Here is a 13,283-nt window from a genome sequence, read left to right on the forward strand (position 1 = left end):
TCTGTTCTAGGATTTGCAACCTCTTATGGCCTGATGTTGGATCACTTAGAGGTAAACAGCCTTGCATATTTGCAGAGGACATTGATGTTTACAAAGCAAACTCTTGGAACGACATTTTCCAGGAAAGCTGCATGTCTCTGGTATTCAGAATAAGTTACGCTGTTGGTAAAAGGCTCCGAAAAATTGTGCTAATACTGTGCCATGACATCTGAAAACCATTCTTATTTATACCTACTAAGGCAGGCCTCATGATCTACACCTTGTAAATAAGGCTGTGGAAGATGAGATAGGCTTTGAGTTTACATCAGATCTCTTATGCAGAATAGACTTGCATGCTTCTTCCTTCCCATGCTAAATTCCTCTGGAGTTGACTAACATTTGGAGATGCTTAAGGGGTCCCCAGTGACCGGAGAGTATGTGTAGAAGGACCAGCCTTGGCATCTTGCCTCTCAGAGAATGAGATGAGAAGGACAATTTTCAAAAACAAGACAACGATTGCCACTTGTTGAGCACTGTCCATGGCTAGGATCTATGCCAAGCATACTAGTTACAACATCTCCCTTAGTTTTCCTCCACACTCCATATGCCAGCTGTCAACACTCCCATCTCAGAGAACAGAACTTTAGGCTCAGGGAGGTGGATCCTGGAGTCAGAGTAAATTAGGAAGAAGCCAGGATACCAATCTAACTGTACACATAGAAGCTTTAAAACTCCACTTGCATAAGTATTTCAAAGACCAGTGCTTCCATTTTGGAAGTTCAGAGACCAAGAATCAAGAGGGAAAATAAACTTAGCCAAGTTCATTCAGGTGGCAGAACCAAGAGTAAATTATCCCCTGATTTTTATCTACAGTACATTCCCAACCCCACAGTGACCCCAGGCCCATACTTGTTCCTGAACTCTGGGCAGGTAGTGAAGGCAGAAGAAAAAAAAAAAAAAAACAAACTTAACTCTCCTCAGGCTCAAGGTATGTGCCAAGTCAGGCTAGCCTCCCCAGGTGGTTCTGTAGCACAAACAACAGCTTGCTTGTGGTTCACTAGGTTTTACGGTCAGAAATGACGTAGTTTTCTTCGCTCACTTGCAAGCTATTCAGCTCTACGGAGAATAAACAGTCTTCCTGAGGCAGAACAAGCAGCAATTGCTTCAGCAGGGCTCTGCAGAAATCACAGGACATGCTTTGCCCTCTTAGAAAATAAAATCATGGACTATGGGATGTGTTGTCTTAGGAAAATTTTATTCTTTCTGTGGATCTTGATTCCCCCATGCAATGTAATTTAGAAATTTTAATAGAAATAGCCAAATAACATGGGACCTTAATGGGTAAAAACCAGTTTTCTGGATCTTATTCACTGAGATGCCAATTTAATAAATCTTAGGGGAAGCCTAGTCATTTATACCTTCACAATCTGTTCTAGGTAGCTTTGGTGCGTGTCCTGTCTTTTCACAGATTTGGTGGTTTCCAAGTTATCTTCCCACTAGAGCACAGTCTGCACATTTACACAAAGACTATATCCAGATTTGGCCTCATATTCACTTGTCTCAACCATCAGCATTCGTCTGAAATAACAGTTGTCTTCTTTGTTGGGGTTCATTCAAGAAAACAGTTGAGAGAAAGATTAGATTTGCTCAGGGATTTTCCTTTAAAATGCTGCTTGGTTGGGTGTGGTGGAGTGAAAGAAGGCAGTGGTACTTAGCTCTCCATACTAGACTTATATATCAAGGTATAGGGATGACATTCATTGAATGAGGAGCAAGATGCCTATGGAAGGAGTTGGTGGTGGGCACAGAAATTACATTTTTGGGCATGAATGATTCTTTATTGTGAAACTTGAGTTCAAATCCAAACCCAAATGAGAACTTTACTTCTTTGGTCCACAGTCTGCTCATCAGCAAAACAGAAATCACTAGACTCTCTACTTATGTAGGATGCATAGAAAACATTCTAACCAAGCAAGAAAGCAAATGGTCTATATTATGATGAATAGCAAGGTCTCAATGAGGGCTCCTGCTTGCTCACTTTTTAGCTTTCCCTTGTCTATATCCTTGGCATCACATTAGTTTCTATAAAATCTAACCAGAAAGAAAAAGCACTCAGCCTCATGTCCTAGTGTATAAGAAATTAGGACTTGCTCTAAATCACAAACAGTGAAAATTGGAAGAAAGGATAGTTTAGGGACACAGGGGCTTCATTGATTAGCCATGTAAATGGATCATTGGCTACACATGACACTTTCTGGCTCTTATTCCTTTTCAATGAATGAAACTTCTACTTATGGATGGTCAAGTTCAGCCAGCATCTGGTCAGTACATCTGCAAAGGGGCATATAGTATTTGGACTTAGGTAATGTATTTGTCCTAGTGCCCATGTTATATAACAACCACCGCAGCATTTTGTAAAGGGAAAATAACACTAACGGCAGCAGTCCACACAGAGAAGAATGACACTAAACCTTACCAATTCTATTGTTATCCTGATGACACCACAAGGCAGAAGCAAGTTTAGACATAATCAGGTCCTTCTGTATCAGTAGCTTATCTCTAGCATCCTTTGTTTAACACCTCATATCCAAGCAATATGAAAGCTGTTTAAACTTTGCTACCTGGGTCCTACTTTCTCAGACCTCCACAGCTTTGTTCTGAGACAGTCCTCAGATGCGCCCCCTTCTCCTTCTCCCCTTTCCCTCTCCCTCTACCTCTCCACCTTTCCCTCTCTCTGTGTTTCTTTGTTTTGGATAGGGAAAGTGAAGTATCATCTTTGCTTATCTTTTCTAGAATAGCTTCTATACTCCAGATAACTCTTGTTCTCAACATGCCAGCATCTGATAGCATGTGGACCAATTAGAATCCTACTTTGAAAGCTCTGAATCTTTGACAGAGTGATTCTGTACAATCTAGTTAAGATTTTTTAACTTATTATTTTATTTAAATATCTCAATAAATTTAAATCTTTAAATTTAAAGATTAAATTTAAATTATTATTTAATTATTTTTATTACTTCTTTGAGAATTTCACACACTGAATTTTGATTATATTTACAAAAGCATTTTGATCACAGTCTCACATTCCAACTCCTCCCACAGAGGATCCTTTGCTTGCTTGCTTGCTTGCTTGCTTGCTTGCTTGCTTGCTTGCTTATTCTTTAAATCCGTGGAGTCTAGTCTTTTTTACATAAATGCTTTTGTGTATGTGCCCCACCCTAGACCTTCCAGTGGTCTCACCCTTAAAGAAAACTGACACTTCTTTTCCAGAACTTATTACATGCCAAGAGCTGTTCAGGGTGGAGTGGGGCTTTGTGTTTACACCTCTCTTTGTGTGCTTGGATTTTGTCTGACTTGGCTTGTTCTTGTGAAGGTCTTCTGTGTGCTAAGTATTGTAAGTTATGTGTAACTGCCCTCTTTTGTCCAGAAAACACTATTTCCTCTCAATTATTCATAACTTTTGACTCCTCCAATATTTCTGCTCCCTCTTCTGCTAATATTCCTGAGGCTTCACAGGAGTGTGTGGGACGGGATATAGATGTGCCAGAACTATTTGTAAAATGAATATTTATCACATATATGTATAATCATACATATAAAACAATTTTATATATAGAAATAGATAGATAGATAGATAGATAGATAGATAGATAGATAGATAGATAGATAGATAGATATCACATATATATGATTCATTAGATTGGCTAACAGGATGCTATCTGAGTAGACCAACAGTGACTCCCAACACAGAGAATCTAGTAGTGTTCAGTCTTTGAGAATAGATGTCTCCTCAGTCCAGCTCTGGAGTCTGGAAGTGATTCCTAGAGAAGTCTTCAGTCTGTGTTTGGAATCCTGAAAAAAAGTCAGATTTATTACCAGCCAAAGCAACAAGATAAATTAACTTGCCAGCAAGAGTGAGGGGAAGCAGGCAACAAACACAGCTTCCTTCTGTCATGTCATTTCATCTGGGCTATCACCAGGAGGTGTAGCACAGATTTAGGCCTCTCTGCAACAAATAACTTTATTAAGAAATTTCCTCATGGGAGCAGCCAGCAGCTTGGGCCTCATTTAATTACATATGTAGTAAACAAGGATATTAGCCATCACTAGATCACCCCTGGTTACCCTGACACACAGTCACATTTCCTTTAGACATGCTAAATTCCATATGAAACCAAGAACCAAGTGATATTTCTGCCTAACATGACATGAGTATTCAACCATATTCAACCCACAGATATTCTATATCTTAAAATAGGAGTAATATCCCTTGAAGAATGCTGAGTCTTTTACTATCTCATAACTGAAATATGACAATATAAATTTACAACACTTACTCACTGATAAGATCTCTATTAATGTTGATTACATGTTAAAAAATAGACAAAAGAAAGCACAAACATCTGCTGATATATGTATATTTATGCAAAGACATGTCCTTAACAAAATACTGTAAAAGCACTCATGTCAGTTATAGTCCTTGTTTCTCCAATTGGTAACATGACTGTAGCTGATATTTGTAAGTTACCTTCCTTTATTACTCATTCTGAAACCTGTGAAACAACCACACACATATAGTAACTTATTTTTGAGTCGTGTTGGGTTATGTCCTCTTGCTATCTTTGGGCCCTGACACATATATTCAATTATTCTCCATCTCTTCTTTACAGGCTTTCCTAAAACCTTCTGAGTCAGGATTTGATATCCATGCTACTATTTTATGAAGGTTTTAGCACATCCTAGGTTCTGTACTGAGTGTAGACAACATGTAAACATAATATTTGCTCCTCCTGTGAGGTTCTCAAGTGACCACATGTAAGCTTGTCATAAGGTTCTAGGCTTTGTGACTTGTTTTCCAAAGTCTCTGTAATCTCCAGTGACAGACAGTTCAATGCTCCAGTCACCTCTGGGCCTTCACTGACAGCATGGTGCCTGGAAGAAAGTTAATGCTAAATCAGTGTGTGTTGAACTAAATCAACTTACTTCAGGGACTCCCTACAAAGCAGACTCAGCCTTACTTGCAGATCTGCTTTGAGAACTAAGCCAGACACTGCTGTGTTTGGGAAAGCAAATAGGAGTGAAAAAAAAAAAAAAAAAAGGTCTGGAAAAAAGTCACAGTAGATGTGTGCTTCGTCTCAATGGGGCATTCTTTTGCTGTGGGTCTAATTTTTTTAAATCACCTTCTAGCGGTAGTCATGACCCAGTAAGCACGTTGGTGACTGGATGAAATGATCTCATCTGAGTGCTAGTAAAAACCCCAGTAAAAGGGATTCCCATCCCCTCCCTTCCCCCCACACCTTCCTTCTTTTCCATAAGATTCTTTAATGGACCTTCAGTACAACTCTGACATGATGGAAACTGCCAAGGGATGGAATTTCCACACTGGATGGAGAACACAAAAATGTTATTCTCCTCACTGCAACCTTGGCACTGGCAGGGTTCCCCGAATGAGAACTGGGCCATAAGCATCAAGGGCAACAGGGGCCGAGCTGGTGGCATGCAAGACTTCCAGATGTTTGTGCCTTGCAGATGCTTGTTGATGGCTTGTCACGCACATGTGGGAGACTTTTGCTACCACTGCTCACATCTGGAGACCAGTTTACTAGTCAGTGTGTGTCACTGGAGCCTCTAATCTGAGTCCTCACAGCAAAGCAGGTAGCATTGTGTCCATTTGATCAGCAAGGCCCTAAAACTGTCAGAGCCCTTTTGGCCATGGTGAGGGAACCAAGAATGACAATGAAGACTATGGGAGCCAGCACTTACAAAGTGTTTCGGTTCATTTTGTTTTGTTTTGTTTTTCACACCAGACACTAGCCTAAACATTTCACACCAGTGGTTCAGTTAATCTGCATGGCATTTCCTCATAGAGGACATGCTTATCACCAATTCACAGACCAGTATGATAAGTCACACAAAGGTATAGACATTTGTTCGAAACCAGAGAGTCACTGGGAAAACAAGACTTTAAAACCAGACAGTTTATTTCCAAGATCAACTTTCTTTGTCATTTATTTTTCTTGGCACTAGTGACAAAGCCCAGAGCCTCACTCATGCTGATAATAGTTGACCACCACTGTTTACTACCCATCTTTTCCTGAATCTCTGTATTTAGCCTTCACCTCTGCCCGCCTGTCTTCCTGTTGAAGGTGAGAATAGCAGCAAGCAGATTCATTATTTTATAACATTGTGAATATAAATATGAATGTGTCCCAAGCATGGCCTTGAATATATATATCCCCCTGTCTCAGTGATCATTCCATCTCTTGCGCCTTCAAATTCAGAACAAACACTGGACTCTTAAAAAATATATTTGTTAAATGAATGAATGATTCTTGTTCTTGAGTAGTTCATAGTCTAGAGAAAGGCCCATAAATGATCATATTTTAATTATGTCTGATGTAATAATGGTGATATATGTCACAAGAATGCTGAGAGCTATGCCATACTCTGCTTGAATGGGTGAGTATAAGAGTGCTGGCAACATCTTGGTACTTCCAGTACTTTGCCATATCTGAATTGGTAGGTGGCAGAGATACAGTACTTATCAGAGGTGTCTGGACATGGAAACAGGAACATGTCTGAAAATATGTGCGTTTTCTTATGTGTCGGGGATCAGATACTTTTCATAACAAGATAATATAGTAAGTCTTTTAGATTGGGAGGGGAATACAATTTAAGTCATTGCAACTTGTCTCTGCATTATTAAAACAGCCATATAGAGTATGAGATAATGAACCCAAGATTTCTATAAAACTTTGTGGACTTTTGCTTATTTTTTTGTTGTTTTTTTTTTTTTTTTTTAAATATGCTGAGTGAAGCTTGCTAGTGCCTGGTACAATGTTGGATTTGATGGATGCACTGCAGTTTCATGGTATTTTCTCCTTGTCGTGCCTTAAGTGTTTGTTAAGCACCTGCTAGGTACTGCGTATAACAGCAAATATGTTTACTTTGCTCCTTACAGTCCTGAAGACTCAGTGTTGTGAACCCTGACTACCTAGAAAATCTGCCTAGAGAGTTCAGAGGCAGACAGAGATTATTAACCCAAATCTAGAAAGCTGAACATACTCTATCCTAATACCTGAACTCTTTCCTACAGGATGAATAAGAAGAGATGCAGTGAGTGTGTGTGTGTGTGCATGCGTGTGTGTGTGTGTGTGTGTGTGTGTGTGTGTGCATGTGTGTGTGTTGTGTGTGTGTTGTGTGTGTGTGTGCGTGTCCATGTGTGTGTGTGTGTGTGTGTGTGTGTTTTTCCAGTCATGTATAGAGGCTTTGCAGTAACAAAGAACCACAAGAATGAAGAATTTAAAGGAATCCAGCTTGTGTGGCATATAAACTTTAAGATGAAGCATGTTAGAATTGAAGCTGAGCATCAGATATCATTTGGAGTCATGGTGCTGAACTGATATGAAATTTAGCCACTTAGACCATTTTAGTTAGTCAATAGGCAGATGAAAGACCCCAAAAGGAAGGAGCTAAAGATGAAATTTAATAATATATTTTATTTAACTCAAGGAATCCAAAGTATTGTTCTTTCAATAGGTATCACATGTGCACATTGATAACGAGATGGTGTGTGTCTCTTTCTCTCTCTGTGTGTGTGAGTTTTCTTTGCACAAGTTCTTTTAAACACATTGAAGACCTTCCACTTCCAGCACATCAAACTGATCGACTCTCAAACTAAGCGTGGCAAGTGACAACTGCAATCAAATGTATTGGTTCAAGTCCAGAGTTCACCTCATCATCAATGTGACAGTGGGAAAATTATCTTAAATTCCTCACATCAATTTTCCCATTTGTAAAATGAAGACAGTGATGATTGTGTCTTCCTTAATGGCTTTTTGTGTATATTAAATGAGTGAGCTCACAGAAACTGAGACATGAAGAAAGACGACAAGTGAACTAGGCAGCATCAAGTGTGAGTGCTTTAGGAAAAGCAACAGTGTAAATCTAACTGTCAGAACTGTGGGAAGATAGCTTGCTAAGGTGACTAAAAGAAGTTATTTTGAAAAAGAGGATAGAGAGCTAGGAGGAATGTTGTAAAACAAGCAAAAAAACTAGCAAATTGTGTGGGCTCTACTAAGAAGTGTAGGGTAGGTCAGTGAGCTCAGACTTCACAGAGCAGTATTCTTGAAACAGTGAGCGTATTTATGATCTTCAGACTGTGAAGATAACCTAAATGTACAGGTGAATAAATTTCCAACAACCGGAGCTTTGTTAATGTGTGCAGGTGATTGAGATGAAAGCACTTGGCAGGGAGCTTTGTGGAAAAATCTTTTAAAAATATCAACAGGATGAAATATTTGTAGCAACTTGTAGGGAATCTATTCTGGTGATAGGAACAAAATGCTCAGGTTTGTATTCACAGTCTTGCATAGTATGCTGAATGTGTGGAAACCAAATTCTGGCTTTGGCTCCTTTTAAAGCAGTTTTGCTATTGGCTCTTGAAAATTTTGTTTCAAAGTTGTGTGCTGCTGGGGTTAATGGGAGGAGAAAAAGAGAAAGAGAGAGAGAAAAGGGGAGAGAGGGGAGAAGACAGGTAAAGGAAGAAAGGAAGGGAAGAGAGGACAGAGAGGAAAGGAGGGAGAGAGGGAAGGATGGAGTGAAGAATGGAGGGAAGAAAGAGGGAGGGAAGGCAGGGAGAGGGAAGACAGCTAAATGGATGGGAGATGTACTATGTGCCACGAACTGAAATGTGATATCTAGTCACCTCCTTTGTACACATGTTCTATATTCCTTGATGAGTTTTTAGTTCTGAAAAAAAAATGTGTTCTTCACGATGCAAAGGTCTTAAGCATACTGAGATAGTCCATTCTGTACAGAGCCAAGACTGATCTCTGGAATGACCCTTAAGGAATGCCCTCCTCCTAGATGACCTCTTGTCACAGAATATTTCTTCTATGCTTCCTCTGTCATTTGTAGGAAGAAGAAATGGTGTTACAGGAATTCTTCAAGGCATAGCTTACATTCTGTCTCCTTATGAAACCTTTAGGTTTCTCTAATCCAATCTCTACAATTATTCATACATAGACAATGTACTAATTGTCTAACAACTTGGTAGTTATTTCCATAAATTCATGTGCAACTCTCCTGTCCATAGCCTTTGTCCAGGATACTCCTCCTGTCTTCAACACTCCCTGGATTCATCTTGCTCTGCTGGACATAATGGAAATTCCACCTATACACCACATTGTTAGTATAAAGGCTAATGAGTTTTTCCAAGGCTTGGTTTTTGATACTGTAATTTAAATGTGGCCAACAGATTTACCAACAGAGAGAAAATTCCCCAATAACAGGAGCCATGTTCATTTTATTCATGAAAAAATCTCTACTTACTCCTATAATAGATATCTAGTTTGTGAACTGTCAGAGATACTAGCATCTGTGATTTACTTACTGTGACCTTCCCATTATCAATGAGAAGGGAAGTTTTTTTTATTTGTTTGTTTGTTTGTTTAATGTATACCCATGTGCACTACTACATGATAGCCAGTGAAGCAAATCATGAGTGGAGCCTAGAAACATTTTTTAAATTGGGTATTTTATTTATTTACATTTCAAATGTTATCCCCATTCCCAGTTTCCCTCTGGAAATCCTGTATCCCATTCTCTACCCCCACACCCCCGCTTTTATGAGGGTGCTCACCCGCTCACCCACTCACCTACTCACCTACTCACCCACTCACCCACTCACCCACCTACTTCCGACTCCCTGCCACTGGGCATTCCCCTACATCGGGGCATCAAGCCTTCCCAGGACCAAGGACCTCTCCTCCCATTGATGTCCAACAAGGCCATCCTCTGCTGGCCTAGGACGTTTTAATGTATTTGAATAAATGCTAAGATCAGAGACCTGCCAGTCATGAAGAGGTCAGAATTCTGTGATGAAAACGTCTTCATTCCTTCAGCATTTGTAGGTTAAAGCTTCAACAGGACTCAAGAGCATTGTGACCCATGGAGGAATATTCTTTACTATCTTAAGAGGGTGGGTTGACCTAGTAAAAGAATGCATGCAATCATCCAGATCTGTCATGGCATCACTGTCCTATGAATGTCATTCTCCTTTTATTTTGAAAATGAACCAGTGCGCATTTAACTTATTCTGACTTCATAACTTTTCTCGCTGTTGGTTGGTCCTGAAACACCCTGGACCATCTATCCCAAGTACACATTTTGATAAAGTTCATTAAATTCGCTACTAGTTCTAGTAACTGTCTTTAGCCAATTTTTGTTGTTGTTTTGTTCTCTCATTATTATTCAATATTGCCAGGTTATTTCTCAAATAGAGCAACACTCTAACCTCTCATTTGTTCCAAGTGAGTCCTGGCTTTCCCCAGCAGCTTTCATTCCACACAAAGGGATTCCTCTACCAGTTGAAATTTATTCCAGATATTCCTTTCCCTAAAAAGTCTCCATGTTTCCCCGTCAAACTTGGAATAGTTCTTAGCTACATTCCAGCTCTAGCCAAATCTCAACTAATCTGTGGCCATATTTCTTGCTATGATATAATTATAACATAGTTATACCATAACACCCACTCCTTCATATAACTCTAAGCTATTCTAGTCTGACTTTCAGCAATCCTTGTTACTTTTTCTGAGAGCCTTTCTGGTTGACATGAGTACACATGTCTACTAGCATGAAAGGCAGATGTGCTAGATTCACCCTCAGGGGAATTCTCGACCACTGGCTCATGGTGGAGATTGGATAAGTAACCCAGCTTCCCATCCTACCTGCTCAGTAATTTCCACCAGAGATAGAAAAACATACTGTAGTACCATGAAATACATTCTCTTTGGGTCTCAATCCCATTTTATTTTTATTTATTTTTTTAATACCTATTCCTCTGCTGGCAACTGTTGTATGACACTATTCCTGCAGAGACATAAGTAAATGCCTACTCACCCTGAATAGGAAACTGATAATAGATGAAAGATACTACCAAAGTTCATCTTGGTGAAGCAATGAATTTTATAATTGTTACTTACTGGAATTTGGGTCAAAAGTTACTTACTGGAGCAGAAATGATTCAAAGACAGCTGTTTTACTCAAGTCTACCTTAGCATGAGTGATGTCTCAGAGAAGCTAGAAACATGGAGCATACTGGACGATTGTCAAGCAGCTCTATAGGGGTATTTCATTTTGTCTGAGCCTCTCCTAGCCAGCTTAACCTGTCTGAGAGGATCTCTGAGTCCATTTTACTGATTAAATGTTGTTAAGGAGGGAGAGACCTAGTATGCCTGATAAGATTCTGGGGCTTCCTGGAGCCTTTGATTTGGTCACTGCCGGAGCTAAAGGAACTTCCCTGGAGGATGAAGTGTCTCACATCCTTTTAGAAAATCCTATGTCTTAATAAGCTTCCCTTTAAAATAGAAGTTTCTATCTTAGTAGAAATTGTTATACAACAATGCTGATAGTAAGGTCACTATCCAGATAAATTGTGTGCATTTCAGTCTCTGTGTTGATTTCTGGAGAAACTCAAACTAAAACATGCTTAGCAATTTGGTCTCTGTGAAACTCTCTGATGTTACATCTCAACCTTTCCTTCTCAGTGTGGTCTTAGTCTTTTTACTCAACCTAGGCTCTGGTGAGCCCAACACTTGCTTCTTTTTGTACAGCCATGCCCTATTTCACTCTTTTAAGTATATTGATACACATCATTATCTCTGCCTGTATCATTTATTCTTGCCCACTTCTCCTAGTTAAAACACTGCCTAGTTTGATTTTTGTAGTTAAAACACTGCCATGTACACAAATAAACTGCATGCCAGTGAGCTGGGTGCTAATCTCTTAGATTGGATGATAAATCCGAGATGAGTCTTGACCCAGCATTACAATGGCTATCAGTCAGATTCTGCTTAAGTAGCTCCCATCCTTGGTCAATTTAGGTTTTTGCTTTAAACAGACTCAAAATATGACAAGAAAAGGTCTGGACTATACTGTGTAAATCTCAAAATGATTAGGGTTTGATCTGGGGAGCACTCATTATTTATGAAAAAAATCAGCAAAACTCTGATCCTCAGTTTCTCTCAACTACAAGACTGGCTCTTGTGATTCCTATAATCACAGTATTCTATTAAAATTAAAGAAATTGCTAATCCACTTCCACATATTAAAGAAAGAGATGCTTTATCTGTGCTTGCTTTTCTTGTTACTCCTTTGATGCACATTCCAAGAACTATGGAATTGTGCTGATTTTGATTTTTCAAATTTGTCTTCACTTTGGACCTATTCAATATGTTTGGCTTACAGCCAAACTTTGTCTAGTTTCATAGAGATAGAAACAAGCTTAATGACTTGCAGAACATCTATCTTGGTGATATGAACGTGATGTAAGGTTTCTCTGTGTAAATACCAAGGAGCTGAGATCTTTGTAGGACACCTCCTTAACTAACTACGCACCACCTTTTCTGCTGCATACTTCCTATTGTGCAAGTCAGAGATGGAATAGAGAAAAGCAGAGGACATTGGGACTAGTACATAATAGTTCACGTGTACCTACTATACTCCTTGCTAGACACTTCACTTAAACATTCATTGTTTTCCTAGGACACCCCAGTTTTGATGAGAGAGTTGAATGGAAGTAAGAGGTACTGCTCAGGATAATACAACATATTAACAGCTATGATCCCAGTTTCTTTCTGAGAGCTTCCCAAAGCCTTCCTCCTACTGAGACCTCATCATGATACACCCCTTGTAAGACCATTAACTGTGTTTATATAGTTATTTTAGTTGGTTTGGTTTGTTTATGACACAAGTTTTATGTAATGTAAGAATCATACCCAGGGCTCTTCATGTGGTAGTTGACACTCTACATACTAAGTCATATGAGCAAAAGAACATTTATTGATTTTCCAAATCTTGATCACCTGGTCTTTCTATTTCTTATCATCCTTTCTCTATTTCCTAAATTGTAGAATGTTCAGGACTCTAAAGATGACTTTATCTAATCACATCACTTAACAGGCAGGAAATTCCAATGTCAAATATCTAATACCTCAGTCTTTTTCAGTTCCTTAAGAGCACTATGCTATTTATTTACATCGCAAACTCTCCCATTCCCCCTTTACATCCCCAGATTTCCTTTCTCCTCTTCTGAGAAGGTGCCCGCCCCTTGGCCCATAAAGTCTCTGCAGGATTAGGTGCAGCCTCTTCCACTGAGGCCAGCCATGGAGACTGAGCTGCAAATCTGCAGTATCTGTGCCAGGAGCCTCTTGCTTTACTTTTACAAATCCTTCATAGGATGATGGATGCAACTGCTGGACTCATTTGCTTAATCACAGCACCTGCATTCTCTCATTAGCAGC

The sequence above is a fragment of the Arvicanthis niloticus genome, chromosome 5, assembly GCF_011762505.2.
Source record: "Arvicanthis niloticus isolate mArvNil1 chromosome 5, mArvNil1.pat.X, whole genome shotgun sequence".
NCBI classification, from domain to species: Eukaryota; Metazoa; Chordata; class Mammalia; order Rodentia; family Muridae; genus Arvicanthis; species Arvicanthis niloticus.